This window comes from Sciurus vulgaris, assembly GCF_902686455.1.
Source record: "Sciurus vulgaris genome assembly, chromosome: 8".
In the NCBI taxonomy this organism is placed as follows: Eukaryota; Metazoa; Chordata; class Mammalia; order Rodentia; family Sciuridae; genus Sciurus; species Sciurus vulgaris.
The window spans coordinates 53,293,751-53,315,225 of NC_136468.1; positions in this window are offsets into that span (position 1 = coordinate 53,293,751).

Below are 21,475 nucleotides of genomic sequence, written 5' to 3' on the forward strand. Positions count from 1 at the left end.
CCTCATTTAAAAAACCTAGGCCAATACCACTCAGCTGTGCCTCAGCTGAATTCCTGACCCTCAGAAACTATGGAATAATATGTGTTTATTTGTTTTAGCCCACTAAGTTCAAGGGTAACTTGTTCTGTGAAATTAGACAACTAACAAATTTATTTTCAGATTCTTTCTTTTATATATGCTTATAATTTTTATTTTTAGTTTATGGAATCCTGAATGTGTTTTAAGAATATTGGAATGATTCAAGATGACAACAAGAATCAGAATTGCAAGACTAAGCACTGCGTAGCTGGAAAATTAGGGGAACCAAAATACAGCTGGAGAGATTTTCAGAGAGCAGAAGTGGCCTATTTTCTGAGAGAAACGCAAAGTCCAAAATAGATTGTAGACTCCGTTCCATTTAGAGATGAAGATAGGAGTGCCTGAAGTAATTTGTGTAAGTTCAGTTTACTAATCTTATATGTCTACATAACCCTATGCTCTTATATTCTTACCTAGGTAGACTAGTAGATAATCTGTTTACACATACTAAGATATTTTCTATGATGGTTTACTTTTTTTTTTTTTTTTTTTTATGATGCAGGGATTGAACTCAGGGGTACTAAACTATCAAGACATGTCCCCAGCCCTTTTAAAATTATTTTATTTGCAGACAGGTTCTCACCAAGTTGCTTAGGGCTTCACTAAGTTGCTGAGACTGGCTCTGAATTTAACAATCCTCCTGCCTCAGCCTCCTGAGTTGCTGAGATTACAGGTGTGTGCCACTGAACCTGGCTTATGATGGTTTACTTTTTAAAAAATATTTATTTATTTATTTATTTATTTTTTACAGACTGCATCTTGATTCATTGTACACAAATAGGTACATCATTTCATTTCTATGGTTGTACAAGATGATGGTTTACTTTTAAAACATTGAAAATAATATTCTTTCCTCACAAGGGTTACACACCTACTAAGTGATTCATTAAATGTACATGTAACACTATAAGGTAACAAGAAGTTTTCCTTCTGGTTATCTCTACGTTTTTATCTGCATGGACTGTTCATTTTTTTATTTTATTTTATTTTTAACCCAACTACATTTCCTATAGCATGAGGGAGCAAGATATGTAGCTCTGTAGGTTTCATTTGCCACCTTAAAGTCAATTATAGAGGTGTACCTTTTGGATTTGTGGCTACATTCTAAAAGGTTGGCTGGGTTGGAAGTATAATAAAGCAGTTGTAATGGAGTGGAAGTGAGATTATATAGATTTTATTTTTGAATTGATTTTGGCCATTTGTAGGTTCTAAGATTCTGCTGTGAGTTGTTTGATATGTATTTTCAGGGAAGGAAAATTCACTTATTTATTGCATTAATCAATAATGCCAGAACATAATACACTTGTAGGTTCCTATATGAAGACTTGAAGGGCTATGAAGATCAATTAGAAGAAACTTTCCTGAAGTAAATTATATTCAGGCATCATTGCTGTAAGCAAGTATGATCTGGTGTCAGAGAAAAGATAGGAATGAGACAGCTTGTATACCCTGAATACCTGAGCAGTGTATATCTGAGTTCTCCCAAAAGAGTTCTTCTTAGAGTGCATTTTGAAATGGGATGAAAAGACCAGGGAGTATATTTGCATGCTAACATGCATTCACAAGAAGCACTTTAGCATATGAAATACTGTTACTGTTCCTGGTGTCCCAGGTGGTTATATTTCCCTCAACTTGACTAACTAGATAGATTTCTTCCTTAGTAGAGGCCCTTGATTTCCTTTTTCTTGGTACCCTGACTTAAGAAAAACTGAAAAACTGTTCTTTCCTTATTCGTTCATTTGAAATGTATTTCAATCTTCTTCTAGCCGCTTCCCAATTTTACAACCTATGGAATGTCTTTATTAAGGTTCTGGAACCATCTCTTTAAGTGTTGGTATCAAAGAAAATAGCACCTGTATCTCCTAGTCTCTGCAGTTGGGTAGTGGTCTACCTTTGAAGTATAATAGCTAAATGCAAATGAACTTATTACAGAGAGAGACATTTGAAAACTCAGAAATAACTCAATGTGCTGCACACATCCCTTTGTTTAACCTCCCACTCATTTTGGTACTTGGAATTGAAACCAGGGATGCTTAACCACTGTGCCTCATACCATCCCTTTTTACTTTTTGTCTTGAGACAGGGTCTCTCTAAGATGCTTAGGGCTTTGCTAAGTTGCTGAGGCTATTCTTGAACTTGTGATTCTCCTGCCTCAGCTTCCGTCATTGCTGGGATTATGAGTGTGTAGCACCATGCCTGACTCTGCGTTCTAAAACTTTTCTCTTCATGGAGGAAGTTTTTCAGATTTATAGAGGTGCAGAAGTTTTCATCAGAGATTACTTTTATGAATGCATAAAATAGGAAGTTGTAATTGCAAAAAATTGGCTAATGTAATAATTCTCATTTCAAGGCTCCTGTATACTCATAAAACTATTGAAAATCCCAAAGAATTTTTGTTTATGTGGGTAATATCTATTGGTATTTACTCTATTAAAAATTACAACTGAGAAAATTCAGAAGTATTTATGTATTAATTTATTAAAATAACACTAAAACTGTAATGTATTCATCTAGCACTGTGATGAAAATTAAATATATTTTTCAAAATAAAATGTTCTCAGAAGTTGTTTGCAATGAGAATTCAGAAATGATACTGTATTAGTTTTCAATTATTGTCACAACAAATTACTCAAACAGGAAGGCTTACAATGGAAATTCATTCTCCCATAGTTTGGAGACCAGAAGATTGAACTAAAGGTGTCAGTAAGGCTGGGCTGTACTGGAAGCTCTGGAGAGATCCTTGTGTGTGTGTCTTTCATCTTCTGCTACTTGTTAGCATTACTCAACTCCAACCTCTGCCTTCTCTTCTTCTGTATATACAATCTGCCTCTCCCTCACACTTATGTGAACACTTCTCATTGGATTTAGGACTCAACCAGATAATCCAGGATAAGTGTCTTCTCTCAAAATCCTCAACTTACATACATCTTACAATTTTAATTCACTTTTTTTACAATATAAGGTCAATATAGGATCTGGGATTAAGACTTGCATGTATCTTTTGGTAGGGCTACCATTCAGCTCACTATACATATCAGGGATGAGGTGTTGCTGAATCCGTAGTTTATCTTTTATTCTGAATGTTTTTTATGCATAATTTTATAACATAATTTATTTGTTTTCTGGGAAATCCTGACCCACCTTATTATGGGGAACTTCCAAATATTGACTCATTTTGTTATATAGTAGAAAAATATTAATTAATATCAAGACAAAACTCATTAGAAAAGTCTTTAAAGATTGGGAAGATGCATGGTGGCAGATAACAATTTTCCAAAATCATGATTTTCATTTGGAAATTAATTTTATCAGTGGCACCAAATATAGACAGTCTTTTTCCTTGAAGTGGCAGACTTTCTTTGTTCATTGTTAAGACATTTTCTACCAAATGCCCAAATCTGAATAACTCTCATTTGCTTGTCTGTCATTCTTTCAAGTAAAAATAGTTTGTGAAAAATTAGCTCTTTCAGCTCACAAGTCAAACAATTGCATAAGCGTTTTTCTTACAGGCCACCATTCTGTTTCAGTATGAGGTAAAGTACTTTGCATATGATTTCTTCTTTGTCACAGAGACTACTTAAGAGTGTACTCAAAGGACTGAGATTTAATAATATTGATAATTTTATTGCTTCATCAAGGATATTTATTTTTAAGTAAAGTTGATTTTTCCCCTTCATTTTTCTGCACTCTGTGGTCGTAAAATATGATTACTGCTACAATTCAGTAGCACTCGATTCACGTGAAGGTGCCAGCAATTTTACTTACAATGACTCTTGAATCATTATTGCAAATGTCAAGGTAGTGAAAGAATTCAAATAACACATTAAAAATTATGAAAAGTGTTTTGACCTTGCAGATGGCCAAAAAGTCTCAGAGACTCTTGAGTACTTCTGGGTTGAGGCATTTCTAAACTTCTTTGCCAAGGGTCTGATTATTGTAGACTTGGGTTTTTGATGTCTATGTTTTTCCAAATAGCATCACACTCTGCATTGTCAATAGCGTTAATGATACAATGTTTCTTTAAAGGATGCTCTACCTTAGATTTTGAGATTTTTTTTTTCCACCCAAGTCTGTGATATCCATTCAGAATGTTTATTCAGTGGGTTTTGACATTGACCTTTTCATATTATTTCCAGAATGAATTTCAGACAATAAGCAGGATGCCTCCTATCCTTCCTCACGTAATTCTCAGTGTTGTTTATTAACCAAATTGTTGAGGACTTGCAATTTTCTAGGCTTGCAACTAGGACTGGAAACGTGAGTTCATACATATGCAGGCAATGATTAACTGCTATATGATATTGAATTGTATATGCACAAATATGGCATATCTTTCCTTTTGTTCTAATTGCTTTGAGGCCTTTTAGGAATATTTTATAGCTGTCTTCCTATAGGTTTCAAACATTTCTTGAGTTTCATGTGACTATTTTTTACCGTAATTGGGTATGTTCACATTATAACCTCTCATTACTTTTGCATTGTGTGTTTACATACCATATTACTTCATAGGAAGATTAAATATCATATAGATGTTAATATTTTCTAAATTAGTAAATAAGTCTAATGCATTCTTAATTGAATTGTCATTGTTTTGTTTTTTTCTCCCTAGGGAGAAACACATTGATGAGATATTTCATTTGAAAAAAGAGATAAGCAGCAATATTCATGAATATGCTGATAAAATAATAGTTTATGGGGATAATTGGTTCTATCTGATATAATGATTAAAACAGTATAGTACTGAGAGCTAAATAGACATTCAGACACCAGAGGAGAGAAGAAAAAAATATCTAGAAATAGTTGTCAGTATCTATAGTATTATAAATTCTGCCTATCAGTGGGGAATAGATGGACAGATGGACTTTAAAATTTTTTTTTGTATTTGTAAATGGACAGCATGTCTTTATTTTATCTGTTTATTTATTTATTTTTTAATGTGGTGCTAAGTATTGAACCCAGTGTCTCACATATGCTAGGCAAGTGGTTTGTCACTGAGCTATAGCCCCAGCCCCAGATGGACTTTTTAATAATTGATGTTGGCAAGGGTAAAAAGTTTTAATTATGCAAAATAAATCACTTTTGGAGATTTACCTCACAAGAGAGCACCTATACCTAAAAATACTTTATTGTATACTTCAAACTTGAGAGTAACTTTATTGCATACTTCAAACTTGAGAGTAATCTTATGTTAAGTGTCCATACCATACACAAAACTTGATTACAATAAAATCGGAGGTGGGAGGAAACTTTGAGAGATGAAGGATTTATTTATGAACCTGATGGTGTGATGGTTTTGCAGATGTACATTTGCCTCAATTGAGTTATATCCATTAAATATGTACAATTTTTTACATGTCACTCAGACTTCAATGGTTTAAAAAATAAGATGTTGGAATGACTGGCCAGAAATACGAAAAAAAAAAAAAGAGATAAAATTGCATCTATTCTCACACCATACTTCAAGATAAATTTCAAATGAATTAGAGCTCTAAATTTAAAAAGTGAAATATATAAGTACTAGCGGGAAATCTGAGTCTGTTCCTTAGTAAACTAGGTGTAGAGAAGGCCTCTTAATGACAATAAAAATAAGTAAGCAGTAAAGAAAATACTGACATATTTGAACACTTAAAAAATTGGTGAAAACTCATACACTGCTGGTGGGGCTGCAAATTAGTGCAGCCGCTATGGAAAGCAGTGTGGAGATTCCTTAGAAAACTTGGAATGGAACCACCATTTGACCCAGCTATCCCACTCCTTGGCCTATACCCAAAGGACTTAAAATCTGCATACTACAGAAATACAGCCACATCAATGTTCATAGCTGCTCAATTCACAATAGCCAGACTGTGGAACCAACCTAGATGCCCTTCAATTGATGAGTGGATAAAGAAACTGTGGTATATATATACTATGGAATATTACTCAGCCATAAAGAATGATAAAATTATGACATTTGCAGGCAAATGGATGAAATTGGAGAATATCATGCTAAGTGAGATAAGCCAATCTCAAAAAGCCAAAGGACGAATGATATCGCTAATAAGTGGAGGTTGACACATAATGGGGGGGAGGGAAGGGTTAGAGTTAGGGTTAGGGAGGGGGGCAAGTATAGAGGAAGGAACTACTGTATAGAGGGTAAAGAGGGGTGGGAGGGGTGGGGGGAAGGGAAAAAAATAACAGAATGAATCAAACAACATTGCTCTATGTAAATTTATGATTACACAAATGGTATGCCTTTACGCCATGTACAAACAGAGAAACAACATGTATCCCATTTGTTTACAATAAAAAAAAAAAAAAAAAATTGGTGAAAGAACCATACACAAAAATAAAACAAATGATAAACCAGAAAAATATTTGTGATTCATTTCAGAAATAAAGAGTTAATAGGATATATCAGTTCTTAAATTAAAGAAGGGAAATTATAACTTCAGAGAAAAATGAGCATTTCATAGAAAATGAGAATCAAATGATCCTTAAATATTATGAAAAATTTCTCAATTTCATTTCAAATAAGTAAAATGCAAATTGAGACTACAATGAATTTCTATTTCTACTACAACTGGATAACATACTCTTCAGTCAAGCCTGAGGGGAAGCAGGTGCTGTCCTATTTTACCAGTGGGAATACAAAATGGCATAAAAGTCATGAAGGGAAACTTTACAATTTCTAGTAAAATCAGACATATCTCTATTTTTTTAAGCTAGCAATTCCTGTGATAGGAATCTGTCTCAAAGATATTCTAGCAAAAACACAAAAAGATATTTAAATAGGACTTTTCATTGAAGGACTAATTATCCAATCTCCTTTGATGGATATTTAAATTTGGGATTATGTAAGTAAAGCTATAATATCCACAAAATGGAGTTTTATTCCATGTGAAAGAATGAAGAAATTCTATATATACTGTCACAGAGTAAAATAATAAGGTAGAGAGCATATGTTAAACATTTTATTGCTTCTATCTAATTAGGTATATGTATATTTACATTAAAAATGAAGAAATAAAAAATGAATATATCAGAACATTTTTTTAAAAAGATGAACCATATGCAGAGGGCACATAAATAGAAACTAAAGTGCTCTGATTATATTAAAGTTTAAGGATTTGATTTTGAATCTATGTAAATGTATTTTTACATAATTTTTGAAAATTAATACAAGCAAAAAAGCAGTATCTAACGCCAAAAACAAAATAACATAACTGATTCATTATGGCCATATAAAATACATAGAGAATGACTTTCAATTCCAGTAAATTTATGATAAGTCCCTAGTAAATTTTACTTTAAGGACAAAATTATATACTTGAAAATTTTAAATATTTTTTAGTAATTATACTATTTGTTATAATATTGGTGTTGCTAGTCATTTATAAGTAGAAAAAAAGAATTGAAAAATATGTTAATGACATTAGGAACCAGAAATTTTCAGAGTAAGGGAAAAGAGATAATAGAAATTTAACTCTGATCAGCAATTATTAATATGGACTCATACTTCATTAGGCATTTTTTTTCTCTTAAGAAATACATTTTCCTTGCTTTATTTACTGAAAAGACCTGAAACTAAGAAATTCTCTGTCCTTTTTGGAACTAAAACATCTTGGAGAAACGGAATAATTGCACCCAGAGCAAGTAAGCAATCAAAGACTTCTGCGGTCATTCCAGAAGCTCAGAACTTAAAGAGGCTGTCAGTTGAAAATGGCAGGTTGCTGAACATGAATACAAAACTAACTGCAATTGTTTGATGTAAAACACATGCACTAAGACTTTCCTGGTAAGCTGTGTCAATGCAAAATTCAGCTCATTTAAATTTATCATGGTTATCAATCTACTTGGAGTTGCTTTTTATTATCTGTATTGTTTCTATTCTTGCTTTTCTGATCTTCCTTTTATTCTTCTTTTTTCAGAATGATTGTCTTACGTATTCTTTTATTCTAGTCCACCAACTCATTGGTTTGGAATATTGGCACTCTGTTCTTGAAGTGGTTAGCCTTGAGGTTTTTCATATATATTTAATTTAATAAAATCTTAAGATTGAATAGTATAATCAAATTACAATTCCATGAAGCAGCATTATTGCAATCACCAATAATGATAATTGATACATCCATACACCAATAATGATATCCAATCACCAATAATGATAATTGATATATCTCATAACCTTTTTCACATTTTTCATCTTTTTATCTCTCATTTCATTCTGGATAAATTATTTGTATGTTTCTCCCTAGCTCAATAATCTCTATTTTCCATTGTATCTTTCCTGCTGTTTCAAACATTTATCTCAAAATTTTTCTAGAATTTCTACTTTTTCATTTCTTCTATTCATTTATGATAGTTTCTGAATTTTTGCTTATCTTTCCCATTGCTTATTTAGAGTCTTCATACATCTCATGCATAGTCCTTCTGAATGCTCACTAATAATTTCAAAATCTTCAAGTTTTACAGGTATGGATTATTATTTTTATTATTATCATTATTGGTACTGGGGATTGAACTCAGGGGCACTCAACCACGGAGCCACATCCCCAGCCCTATTTTGTATTTATTTAGAGACAGGGTCTCCCTGAGTTGCTTAGTGCCTTGCTTTTGTTGAGGTTGGCTTTGAACTCGAGATCCTCCTGCCTCAGCCTCTGAAGCCTCTGGGATTATAGGCATGTACCACAGTGCCCAGCCTTGATTGATCATTAATATGTTCAAAGTGATCATTAATATGTTCTTACTTTCTCATTATTGTGACCAACTTTGTGAGGTTATGTGTGATTTTATTTCTGCATAGTTTGCAAGTTGACCCCTTAGAATTTTTATGCTTCTTATGGACTTGGGGTTCAGAGTAGATATTTTAGACTTGCCTGATCTGCCAAAAGACAGTGTCCCCAAAACCATGTTTCTAGAATACCTGGCCTAATAGCTTCCTTACCCCTTATTTCTGTTAAAGCCTATGGAGTCCATCCTAGCCTACTCCCTGCTTCTCTGAAGTGCTGGCTTCACTTTTTCCACGTTCATCTCTGGTCATAGCTGCTCTAGATTCCAGCTACTAAAGCAAGGCTTTAGAATTTTAGGATACTAGAGTAGTTTAGTTTCAATTTTTATTTAGTTTTTCTAATATTTGTTATTTTCTTTATTAGCTCTGTAAATGAGATGACAATCACTATCATCATAATATCTTTTCTGGATATTCTAACATTTTATTTGCTCATCGTTCTTCATTATATTTGTCCTGACTGAAATAATGTCTAGTTTGAGATATGCAAAATATTTAAAAGGTTGTAAAAAACTCTGATCCTTATTTAGGTTATACTGCTTTAAACATTAATAGAAATTTCTATAATGCATTGTGGTAAGCAAACACATTAAAATCTTCTTGCAATGTGTCTACAAAGGACAGAAAAATTGTATGCTTGATATAGGATTTTGCTTCATGCCAGGGGACTCTCCCATAGACTATTTCATAGAGGAAGTCATGGTCTGTATCTTGAACCAGCAATTTACAGATTAGTAGACAAGAAGATTTATTGAGCCAAACGGTAAAAGGGAAAAGGCATTTTATAATGCATGATAGAATAGTCTACCAAAAAAATTGTTGTCTTCTCCAGTCTATACATAAATCAGTGCCTTATCATTTTTGTGTAGTCATGCTTAACATTTTTTATCCTGGAATTATGAGTAAAATCTTGGTACTACAGGCCTTGGAATACATTTTTTATGTCATATCTAATAAGCATTTCAAAAATGCCGTTCTCCCATTTTTTCCTCATTTTTATTCTGACTCCCAATCCAGGAATTCACTCTGTGTATTAAGCACAGATCCTGAGCATCCCTGTGCAGACAGTTCATCCTCAGATGCACTATACTATTTGACCTGAGGAAAACAGAAAATTCAAAATAAATACTTCAACTTTTATGTTACCAGGGCTTGTTCTGTTATAGGAAGTATGGTTTTAGAAGTTATTATTACTAAGGACATAAGGTATATTTGAGGCTGGTATAGTTTTGCTATTTTCAATTTTACAATTAAAAGGCTTTTGTGTCTCATCTAAAGTCATAACCTTACTTTTATGTGGTATGTTAATAGCTTCACAGATTTTTTTTCAGTTATAAGTATTTAAACTTTATATTTTATGGAGTGGTAGCAATCCACTTTTCTTTCTATATGGTAAATAATTGGCCCAGTACTATGTATTGAAGAGTCCATCTTTTTCCTACTCATCAAGAGATCATATTTCTATTTTCAGTTGAAAATCCTGTGATATGTGCATCCATACATGCATGTGTGTTCATGGATCAGTGGTATGACTCTCCTTTTATTTATGTTTTATTTATTGTCATTCTTAAAAATTTTCCTCACTTAGCTTAGGCTTATTTTTGGTATTTTTCTGTTGCTGTAGAAACAGTTACATTTGAATTTTTTATAAATAATGAATATAGAATTTATCATTTGATAAATCTATCAAATTTAAATTCATAAGCATAAAAATGCTTTCACTTCCATCACTATCCTTCTAACTATCATTTATTTTGAGTCTCTTCTCCCCCACCAAGTACTCACCATTCTTATACTTTAATATTTGTTTAGATTTGCTCATGTACTCAAAAGTATGTTTGTCTCATTTTTCTTTTCACCTAAGATCTGTATCTGGGATTATTGTTTTCTTCCTGAAGAACAGCTTTTATAATTTGACTTTCTTGGTCTGAAAATGTTTTTTCTGTCCACCTCATTCTTGTATATTTTTGATGAGTATATACCTTCAACTTGATAGTTATTTAATCTCAGCACAGAAATGCAATATTTAAGACATCTAATTTTTATTGTTGCTGTTGTGAAGTCACCTGCAACTTTAATTGCCTTCCCTTTTTAGACAGTCTTTTCTTATTGCCTTCTTGAAAACTTTAATTTTTCCTTTTTCTTTTTCTCTTTTTAAGTTGGTCCTGAGAATTGGACCCAGGGGTGCTTTACCACTGAGCTATATCCTTGGTCCTTTTATTATTATTATAATTTTTTTTTTTTTTTTTTTTTGTGACAGTCTGCTAAGTTTCATAGAGTCTTGCTAAATTGTTGAGGCTGGCCTTGAATTTGTGATCCTTCTGCCTCAGCTTCTGAAGTCTCTGGGATTACAGGTGTGCACCACTGTTTCTGGCTGATTACAGTTTTTCTCTGATGTGTTATCTTGCAGGTTTATCTGTCCATTTATATTCACTGAAATTCTAAGGACATGGATTAGTGTGTGTTTGTTTTTTAACATTCCAGATAATTTGTAATTATTATCTCTTTCTTTGACTGCCTATCTCTTATTTTTATTGCCATCTCCTTCTGAACCAACTGGATATTGGTTAGGCATTTTCTGTCTATGCCCCTTAATCTCTTTCTTGTTTTCCATATCTTTGTCTCTCTAGAGTGTTTTCTGGCCAATGTCTCTTGCAGTTCACAACTTATCTCTGTATGTAATTCATCTATTGGCTTTTAAACTCTAGTTAGTATAGGATTTATTTCTTATTTCTTCCCTTTCAGATCTGCAAGTTCATTTTTATAGTCTTTTACTTGCTTGTCAATTTATCAAACTTCTCTTTTGTATCTTTAAACACATAATTATCAGTTTGTTTCTGATAATTACTTTACTTGATGTTTGCCAGCTTGTTCCTTTTGTTACTTTTGCAGATTTTTACTTATAATGCCTTGTTTTCTTTTGTGTTTTGTGATTTTCGATTGTGAGTTGTTTACACTTGAAACTTCTTCTATGGGAATTATCTGAGGTTTGTGTTGCAAGAAATTTTCTTCGTTCTCCAGAAAAACTGCATTTGCTTCTGCCAGTTTTCCAAGGCCAGTATCAAACCAAATTACTCTAAATTAAATTTCCTTTTTAGGATTTAAAAATTTGTGGAAAGAATTGTTTAGCATTAAGCAGAAAGAGCAGCAAGAATGAAGCCCCAGTAAGTAGTTTCCAGCTATCTGGTGAATTTCCATACAGTGAGAGCACTGGCCTTTCTCTCCTATCAATTGAATATCAAGGTCACTCAGTCAAAAACTCTTGGGTGGATGCCAGTTCATTATTTCTTATGTCTCAGTGTAAATAAGTATGCTTTAATTTTATTTGGAGGTTTTTTAGTTTCCCAACTTACATGTCAATTTAACAATGCTTTTAAAAGAAAATATTCTGTTTTGTCTGGAAATTCAACTGATTCAATTAAGACAATTAAATCAGTTGTTTCTAATCAGTCTTACTTTTGTTATATACAAATGTATACCAATTTAATAATTATATTAATCACCATTATAATAGCTGGCCTTTTTTACTATTATGTATAGGCATTAGACATTTTTTAATATAATCTTTGAATTACTGTAATCTTTGCAACAACATAGAACATATTATTTTTATCCCAATTACTAGTGACAACATTGAGGTTCAGTAAGATAGCCTATTTGGTGGAGCTTGAACTCTGACTCATGATTGAATTTAAAGCCTTATGATATATAAACTGTACCACTCCTGCTCTACCCCCAAAACACTGTGCCAAGAGAAGTGTTGCACATTGCCTTTGGGAAGAAGAATATTAGAAAATTTTCTTCCAAATGATCTTGGAAAAGAATGTCATAGCTTAAATTTACAATCATTTGTATTTGTAATACTTGTGCTCTTGAACGACCACTTATTTGTCAAAACAAATTTTTCTTTGTTAGTTTTTTACATGCTCTAAAAGTTTATAATACTATTTTTTAAAGTTGGTATTTCCTTCAGGAGTCACACAGTATGAGAGAGGGGTTCAGAAATAAGATAGATTATGTCTTGCATTGAGGCTTCCGCCTGTAAAATCACCAATAGAACTGGTGATTAAATAAGCAGTAAGTTTAGTGTATATTTTCATAAGAGTTCTTGGATGGAAGTCTCATAAAACAATAGTTTTAAAGATACTCTGCAATAATTTCATTCTATACTTTAGTAACTTGGTTAAGTACAATTTTCTTATTTGTAGATTGTTAGTTATAAAAAAATATATTATATATTGGAAGGAACGCCCTGGCTGATATGGTTATTTTTCGATGCACCTATTTTGAAGAATCTAACTGAGCATAATGTCTTAAACATATCAGGTGTCTGAATTAGCTCAAATAAAATTAGAAAAAGTTGATGATGAAGGTTCTCAGACAACAGAGGATGTGAACGATTAATCTTTCCTTCTTGATGAACTCTTTTCATGGAGAAGCAACCAACAGCTTACCCAAAGTTTGAATTAGTGTTTATTCCTCTTGTTTAAATCCACTTATACACTGTGAATTTTTTATCATCTTGGCAGAATTTGAATTCTAATGCATGTTTTGCTATTTTTTTCTTTGAATACTCACTATCTTTTTATTTCAAGTGAAACAGATGGTTAGATTCTGTTTTGTTTTCTAACCATCAGTCCAGGTAAATGAAGTGAGAAGAAACTATGTATATCCTGGTAGTTGTGTGTTGACCAAGTAGCATCTAATAGGATTAAAAACATTAGCTACAAAGTCCTGGCCTGAGATTCCTTTCTCACACCCATAATCAGACACAGCTGAAGACTTGGCCATCCAGTGATGATGATTTTCCATCACTTGGCTTGGCTTGAGTCCAGATTGCTTTCCTGGAATGGATGCTGCTGTGTGTTATGCACTCCTGCTCTCCGCTTCCTCTGGATCGTTCGGTTTTCATGCCGTCCCATCTTTGACGGCTGCTGTGTCTATGTCCAGGAATTTCCCAAATAATTATGTTTACGGTATTTTACAAATATTTTACAAATATTGTATTTTACAAATGCTTCTAAAATATCTTGGTTCTTATCCCTTCACTCTTTAGTTTTTAGCAGTTAGGAAGAAATTTTTCACCTCTAGGCTTGCAATAGGCTTCAATATTTGCTTGTTTGGAAGCAGTGTTACAATGTTGCTTTTTTATGGTGGAATCACATATCATTAGTTAAATCATTAGTCAGTTTTTTAAATGAGTGTGAAATGAGCATTGCAAAGGTCCTCAGAAGATTTTGCATTTATTTATGAAAAAATTTCCCAACTAATTTTATTAAACATATGTCCTTTTGCCTTAAAGTAAATAAGTGTTGGTACTGTCAAGCTGTTCTCAGCAGAAACACGTGGTGCTCTTACATGATTTCTTGAAAAGAACATATGGATATAGCTATTTATAAGAAAGTGATTGGAGGAAATAGAGACTGTCGAGGTAGAAATGTTTTCGACCTTTTAAACCGAGGGTCCTAAATTGCAGCTTGTATTTTATGTGTTATACCTATGGTGTATGCTCTGTTTCTTACCATAATTATGGAAGGAAATTCAGTTCTCTAAGACATAACATCCATTGTAGGATTTCTCTGGGGCATCTTTATTTAGGTGGCTTGGAACTGGTTGCCATGGATTTTCTCAGTACTGGCCAAGAAGGTGGAGGTAAAAAGAGTTTTATTTTTTGCATTGAGTAAAATCTTTTTGATTCAAGAGAAATATTTCCCTTAACAGATTCTTTTTCATCCTTAATCCAATCAGAGTATAGATTTATTAATTTAGGACAATCAAGGTACACAAAATAATATTGATCATTGACAGTGAGGTCTGTGAACAGAAAATTGCATAATCATTCTTTTGTAGTTGAACAACCAGTTGTTGTTTTGGTATATATGATTATTTAGCAGAGCACTGATTATCAATAATTAATTATGAATTAATTATTAATTATTCTGGAGAAGGGGAAAGATACCTTGTGTCTGGTGGAAATGTAGGTGCTATTCATTTGGTCCATTCTCATCATTTTGCTTCCTCAAGTCAGGGGTCAGTGGCAAGTTATTTGACTTCAGCTAGCAGAGTGGATCCTTAATATACATAAAGAAATAAAAATCATGATAATTTCATTGAAGAGACATCACTACCTTACAGATGGAAAAGGAAAAGTATCACTGACAAATTTTTGTGAAGAATGAGGAAAGAAAACATTTTAAAATATGACATGATATAAACATGATTCTACTTTGTTATCACATTATGCTGGGCAAACATTTTATTACATCACAAAAATTGTCAACAGAGTCTCTAAAGACTAGAAAAACAGAGACCAAGTATATTGACTGGAAGGCAGAAGCAGAAATGATAAAAAAAATTCTATAAAGCAAAATGTACTAGATATGATACTTTTTCCTATGCAAAAATCTCAGAAGGTGAATTGTTTTTGTTTGGATTAGTTTAGATTTGGGAGGTAAATTGAACTAAGGATCAGAATTAGATATACAAATCAGAAGAAATTAAGAGGGGAAAGAAGTAGCAAAATGTGAAATTAAAACAAGAGTTTGAAAGAGATGCATTTTGAATTTGGCTAGTTGCCTGTATCCTCTGGGTCTCAGACTTCACCTGTTTGAAGAGGTGTGCTTATCCACAGAGCAGAGACAGACTATGGGAAGGTCTATGGGTACCGGCAATGAACTGGTACACCATCTGTAGAGAATTTCATCTTCTGTCCTAAAATCATCATGCACAAGCAATTCTAAATGATGTCAGTGATAAAATATCCTTAAGACCATGTAGGAACCTTCCCACTGGCCCCCACCTCAGTCTGCCATTCCCTTCTTTATACCTTGTTAAAGTGACTCTGGCAACAGAGTAGTTCTGAAAACTCATGATTTCACTGCTGAATTTAAAGAAATGGGAATTAATCCCTTTCTATATTCATGATTTAAAAACTATAACATGACAAAAACAATAATGACAACAAGGAATGTTTTGAAGGAAATTTGACATCCCTGGCATGTTATATAAAAAAAATTACATTTCTCTTCACCACAATCGTAAAACTATTTTATTAGTTTCCTCAACTGCAATTTTCAGTTGAGGAAATTGAGACTATGAGAAATTAAGAAATTTGTCCCAGGTCATGCAGTATACTAGTGTAGGATCCAAATTCATTCTGACTTCAAATCATACATTGCTTTCACTAACTTTACTTTCTCATCTTTCAAGAATTTTTTTTCATGAAATTTTAGCAATAACTGTATTTTCTCTTTTAGCTTCTATCCCCACACCCCTTATCACATTCCTAGAAGGGACTTTCACACTCTTTACCTTCTCTCTAGTCCTCTGGCAAGTCCTTCCAAGCTTACCATAAGTCAGGTGTAACTTTTTTGTCTGATCGTGTAAGGCATTTGCAGCAGTTTGGGGAAAAGATATATAATCCATCATTTTCTAATTGTCCATTTTCAGGATAGGGGAACTCAGTGATGAAATTGGGTCTACAGATAGGATATAACCTAATTTACTTTTGTTAATTGTGATGGGTCTGGTGTTCAGTAACCAAGAGGAAATGACTGCTGAATTCCACTGCCATGGGATTCTACTTTAATAGAGAATAAATACTGTCAATATTATGTAAAGCAATATTAATAGAGGTAAACAGGAAAATACTTGCATCAATTTTATTCCCTCTGACCATTTTTTGGACCACAATATGATCTGTGGCCCTGAAGAATGTAATAAATTAAACCACAAGTTTAGGCCATTCTTTTAATATCATTTTGCATTGCAATAGGTTAGGCAACTATGAACAATGATTAAATAGTGATTTTACAATGAATATTTGATGTTACTGAATAATCACTTAAAATTTAATTTTGCATATCTTAAAATACCCTACATAATTAAAGAGGTTATATAACTCGTTTTGCATTTCTTCAAAACTGGTAAGTTAGAACTCTATTCCCCATCACAATAGTGATTATTCAAAATTAGTTTTAGTTTTTCCAGATAGTTAATCATGACTTTTTAGATCTTTAAAAATGGAAAAATCCTAATTCCCTGTGCTCAGTGTCATGTGAGCCCAATTATTGACAATGATGGCACAATCAAAATGCATAACCAGATGAGACAGGGGGATGCAGCAGGCACCAAAATGCATAGAAAACTGCAGTCTGTATCCAGGGCTATATAATGTGATACATAAAACAACTTAAAGAGGACGATAACCAGTGTAATTCAGATACACAATTACGTAGACAATGATTTCATTAATATCTATTATATAGAGCTGTAACACTTTTCTGTTATTTCACAACACATAATATTAGACCAAATGCAGTATTTCCTGGAGCCTGTTTCCCTCACACACACACACACACACACACACACACACAATCCAGTGTTAGGTGAAAATACATCAGAGATAAGACTGTACTATATGCATTTACAATGGGCTACAAAATACTAAAAGGAGAAAAACAGGCATTTTTATAAAAATGGGATGCATCATATTTGTATATAATAATTGTCAGAAAAGACACACATATACTACAAGAAAAGGAAGATGAATGTAGACTACCAGACAGGAAGCATACCCCCTCATTATTTCCATGTGAATTTGTGGGTGAAGGACACTGTTTCTCCTCCTTTTTCCATGTAGAAGTTTCTGCTAGCATGGTCCTACTGCCTCTTCCTGACCATCACTTGATTTTCCTCACTGATTACAGGTTGGCAAAAGTCAGCCTAACCTTTTCCTTCTACTTTTAGGAAAAAATTCCTCCACTTTTGTTTTTTGCTCTCATGCATTTAGAGGAGCCCCTAGGGATGTGAAAAGTCTGCAGTCCTGTGTGTCACTGGTGTGCCTGTTTGTTTCAGGGGTAGAGTATTGGGAAGTCTTTGGATGCAGGTTCAATGCCACATTTTCTATCTGCTTAATTGGTAATAAAGCTGTTATTTAAATCTCCATTTGCTTAGTGTGCTTTATTTTTAATCAGTTCTGAACCAAGCCTAGGAATGAAATAATATTATTTACTGGCCTCATAATATACCAAAGGTGATACAGAAGCCCCCGGAGCATATGTTTCTATGTAACGTGAAATATAAGGCCACCCTGTTGCAAATTCAAATGAAAGTATGACTAAATTAAAGCCAAGTTAGCACCCTTGCGTTTTTAAACAAAAAGCCATTTAAAAAACAGTAACATATGGACTAATTAAATATCAAAATCTAAAATAACTTCATTTTGATATTCTTTATCCAGAATAGAGACAGAGAAACTATTCAATTTCAAAGGAAAATTCCTGTAACTTATTAATTCAATTTTTTCCTCTGTAGCATAGGTTGTAGTTCATTATATATTTGAACCATTCATAAAAAGCATTATTTAAATTTTTTTATTTTTACAAATGGTTTTTTGATTCATTGTACACAAATGGGGTACAACTATTCATTTCTATGGTTGTACATGATGTAGATTCATACCATTTTGTGTAATCATACAGGTACATAGTAATGATGTATGTTTCATTCCATGATTTTTCATACCCCCCTCCTTCTCATTTCCTTCTACATAATCTAAAGTTCCTCCATTCTTCTCTCACCTCCCACCCCCTACCCCCATTATCATCATCCACTTATCAAGGAAAACATTCAGCCTTTTTGGGGGGTGGGGATTGGCTTATTTCACTCAGCATGATGTTCTCCAATTCCATCCATTTATCTGCAAGTGCCATAATATTGTTCTTCCTTATGGCTGAATAATATTATATTATGTATATGTACCACAGTTTCTTTATCCATAAATCTGTTGAAGGGCATCTAGGTTGGTTCCACAATCTAGCTATTGTGAACTGAGCTGCTATAAACATTGATGTGGCTGTGTTACTGTAGTTTGCTGATTTTAGGTCCTTTGGGTATAAACCGAGGAGTGGGATAACTGGGTCAAAAGGTGGGTCCATTCCAAGTTTTCTGAGGATTCTCCACACTGCTTTCCAGAGTGGCTGCACCAATTTTCAACTTCACCAGCAATGTAAAAGTGTGCCTTTTTCCCCACATCCACGACAACATCTATTATTGTTTGTGTTCTTGATAATAGTCAATCTAATTGAAGTAAGATAAAATCTTAGAGTTGTTTTAATTTGCATTTCTCTAATTACTAGAGATGTTAAACTCTTTTTCATATATTTATTAATTGCCTGTGTGTCTTCTTCTGTAAAGTGTCTGTCCACTTCCTTGGCCCATTTATTGATTGGGTTCTTTGTATTTTTGGTGTAAAGTTTTGTAAGTTCTTTATAAATTTTGAAAATAAGTGCTCTATCTGAAGTGTGTGTGGAAAAGATTTTCTCCCACTCTGTATGCTCTCTCTTCACATTCTTGATTGTATCCTTTGCTGAGAAAAAGTTTTTTAGTTTGAGTCGATCCCATTTATTGATTCTTGTTTTGATTTCTTGTGCTTTGGGAAGCTTGTTGAGGAAGTCTGATCCTAAGACAACATGATGAAGATTCAGGCCTACTTTTTCTTCTGTTAGGTGCAGGGCCTCTGGTCTAATTCCTATATCTTTGATCCACTTTGAGTTGAGTTTTGTGCAGGGTGAGAAATAGAGGTTTAATTTCAATTTACTGCATGTGAATTTCCAGTTTTGCCAGCACCATTTGTTGAATAGGCTATCTTTTCTCCATTGTATGTGTTTGGCTCCTTTGTGTAGTATGAAGTGACTGTATTTTTGTGGGTTCATCTCTGTGTCTTCTATTTTGTACCACTGGTATACCTGTCTATTTTGGTGCCAATACCATGCAATTTTTGTTACTATTACTCTGTAGTATAGTTTAAGGTCTGGTATTGTGATACCTCCTGCTTCAGTTTTCCTGTCAGGATTGTTTTGGCCATTGAGGTGTCTTATTCTTCCAGATGAATTTCATGATTGCTTTCTCGATTTCTATGAAGAATGTCATTGGGATTTTAATTGGAATTGCATTGAATCTGTACAGCACTTTTGGTGGAATGGCCATTTTGACAATGTCAATTCTGCCTACCCAAGAACATGGAAGATCTTTCCATCTTTGAAGGTTTCTTCAATTTCTTTCTTTAATTTTCTGTAGTTTTCATTGTAGAGGTCTTTCACCTCTTTTGTTAGATTAATTCCCAAGTATTTTATTTTTTTCTGGAGGCTACTGTGAATGGAGTGGTTTTCCTAATTTCTCTTTCAGAAAATCCATCGCTTATGAATAGAAATGCATTAGATTTTCGCATATTGATTTTATATCCTGCTACTTTGCTGAATTCATTTATTAGTTCTAGAAGTTTTCTAGTGGAGTTTTTTGGATTTTCTAAATATAGAATCATGTCACTAGTAAATAGTGACAGCTTTATCTTCTTTTCCTATTTGGATCCCTTTCATTTCTTTGGTCTAATTGCTCTGACAAGTGTTTCAAGGATGATGTTGAATAGAAGTGGTGAAAGAGGGGATCCCTGTCTTGTTCCAGGTTTTAGAGGAAATACTTTCATTTTTTCTCCATTAAGAATGATGTTGGCCTTGGGCTTAGCATAGATAGCCTTTCCAATGTTGAGGTATGTTCCTACCATTCTTATTTTGTATAGTGTTTTAAGTATGAAGGGTGCTGTATTTTATCAAATGCTTTCTCAGCATCTATTGAAATAATCGTGTGATTCTTAACTTTAAGTCTATTGATGTGATGAATTACTTTTATTGATTTCTGGATATTGAGCCAACTTTGCATTCCTGGGATGAAACCCACTTGATCATGGTGCACCACCATTTTAATATGTTCTTGTATGTGATTTACCAGAATTTTGTTAAGGATTTTTGCATCTATGTTCATCAGGGATATTGGTCTAAAGTTTTCTTTCCTTGTTTTGTCTTTGTCAGTTTTGGTATCAGAGTGATACTAGCTTCATAGAGTGAATTTGGAAGGGTTCCCTCCTTTTCTATTTCCTGGAATACTTTCAGGAGTATTGGTATCAGTTCTTCTTTAAAGGTCTTGTTGAACTTGGCTGAGAATCCATCTGGTCCTGGGTTTTTTCTTGGTTAGTAGGCTTTTGATGGCTTCTTCTATTTCGGTGCTTGAAATCGATCTGTTTAGATTGTGTTCGTCTTCCTGATTCAGTTTGGGAGGATCATATGTCTCTAAAAATTTGTCAATGTCTTGGATATTTTGTATTTTGTTGGAGTATAGATTTTCAAAGTAGCTTCTCATTATATTATGTATTTCAATGGGGTCCATTGTGAACTTTCCTTTTTCATCACGGATTCTAGTAATTTGAGTTTTCTTTCTTCTCTTTGTTAGTGTGGCTGAGGGTTTATCAGTTTTGTTTACTTTTTCAAAGAACCAACTTTTGTTTTGTCAATTTTTTTGAATTGTTTCTCTTGTTTCAATTTCATTGATTTTAGCTCTGATTTTAATTATTTCCTGTCTTCTACTATTTTTGGTGTTGATCTGTTCTTCTTTTTCTGGTGCTTTGAGATGTAATGTTAGGTCATTTAGTTGTTGACTTTTTATTTTTTATTTTTTTTAATGTATGAGCTCAATGCAATAAACTTTCCTCTTAGTACTGCTTTCAGAGTGTCCCAGAGATTTTAATATGTTGTGTCATTGTTCTCATTTACTTCTAAGAATTTTTTTTATTTT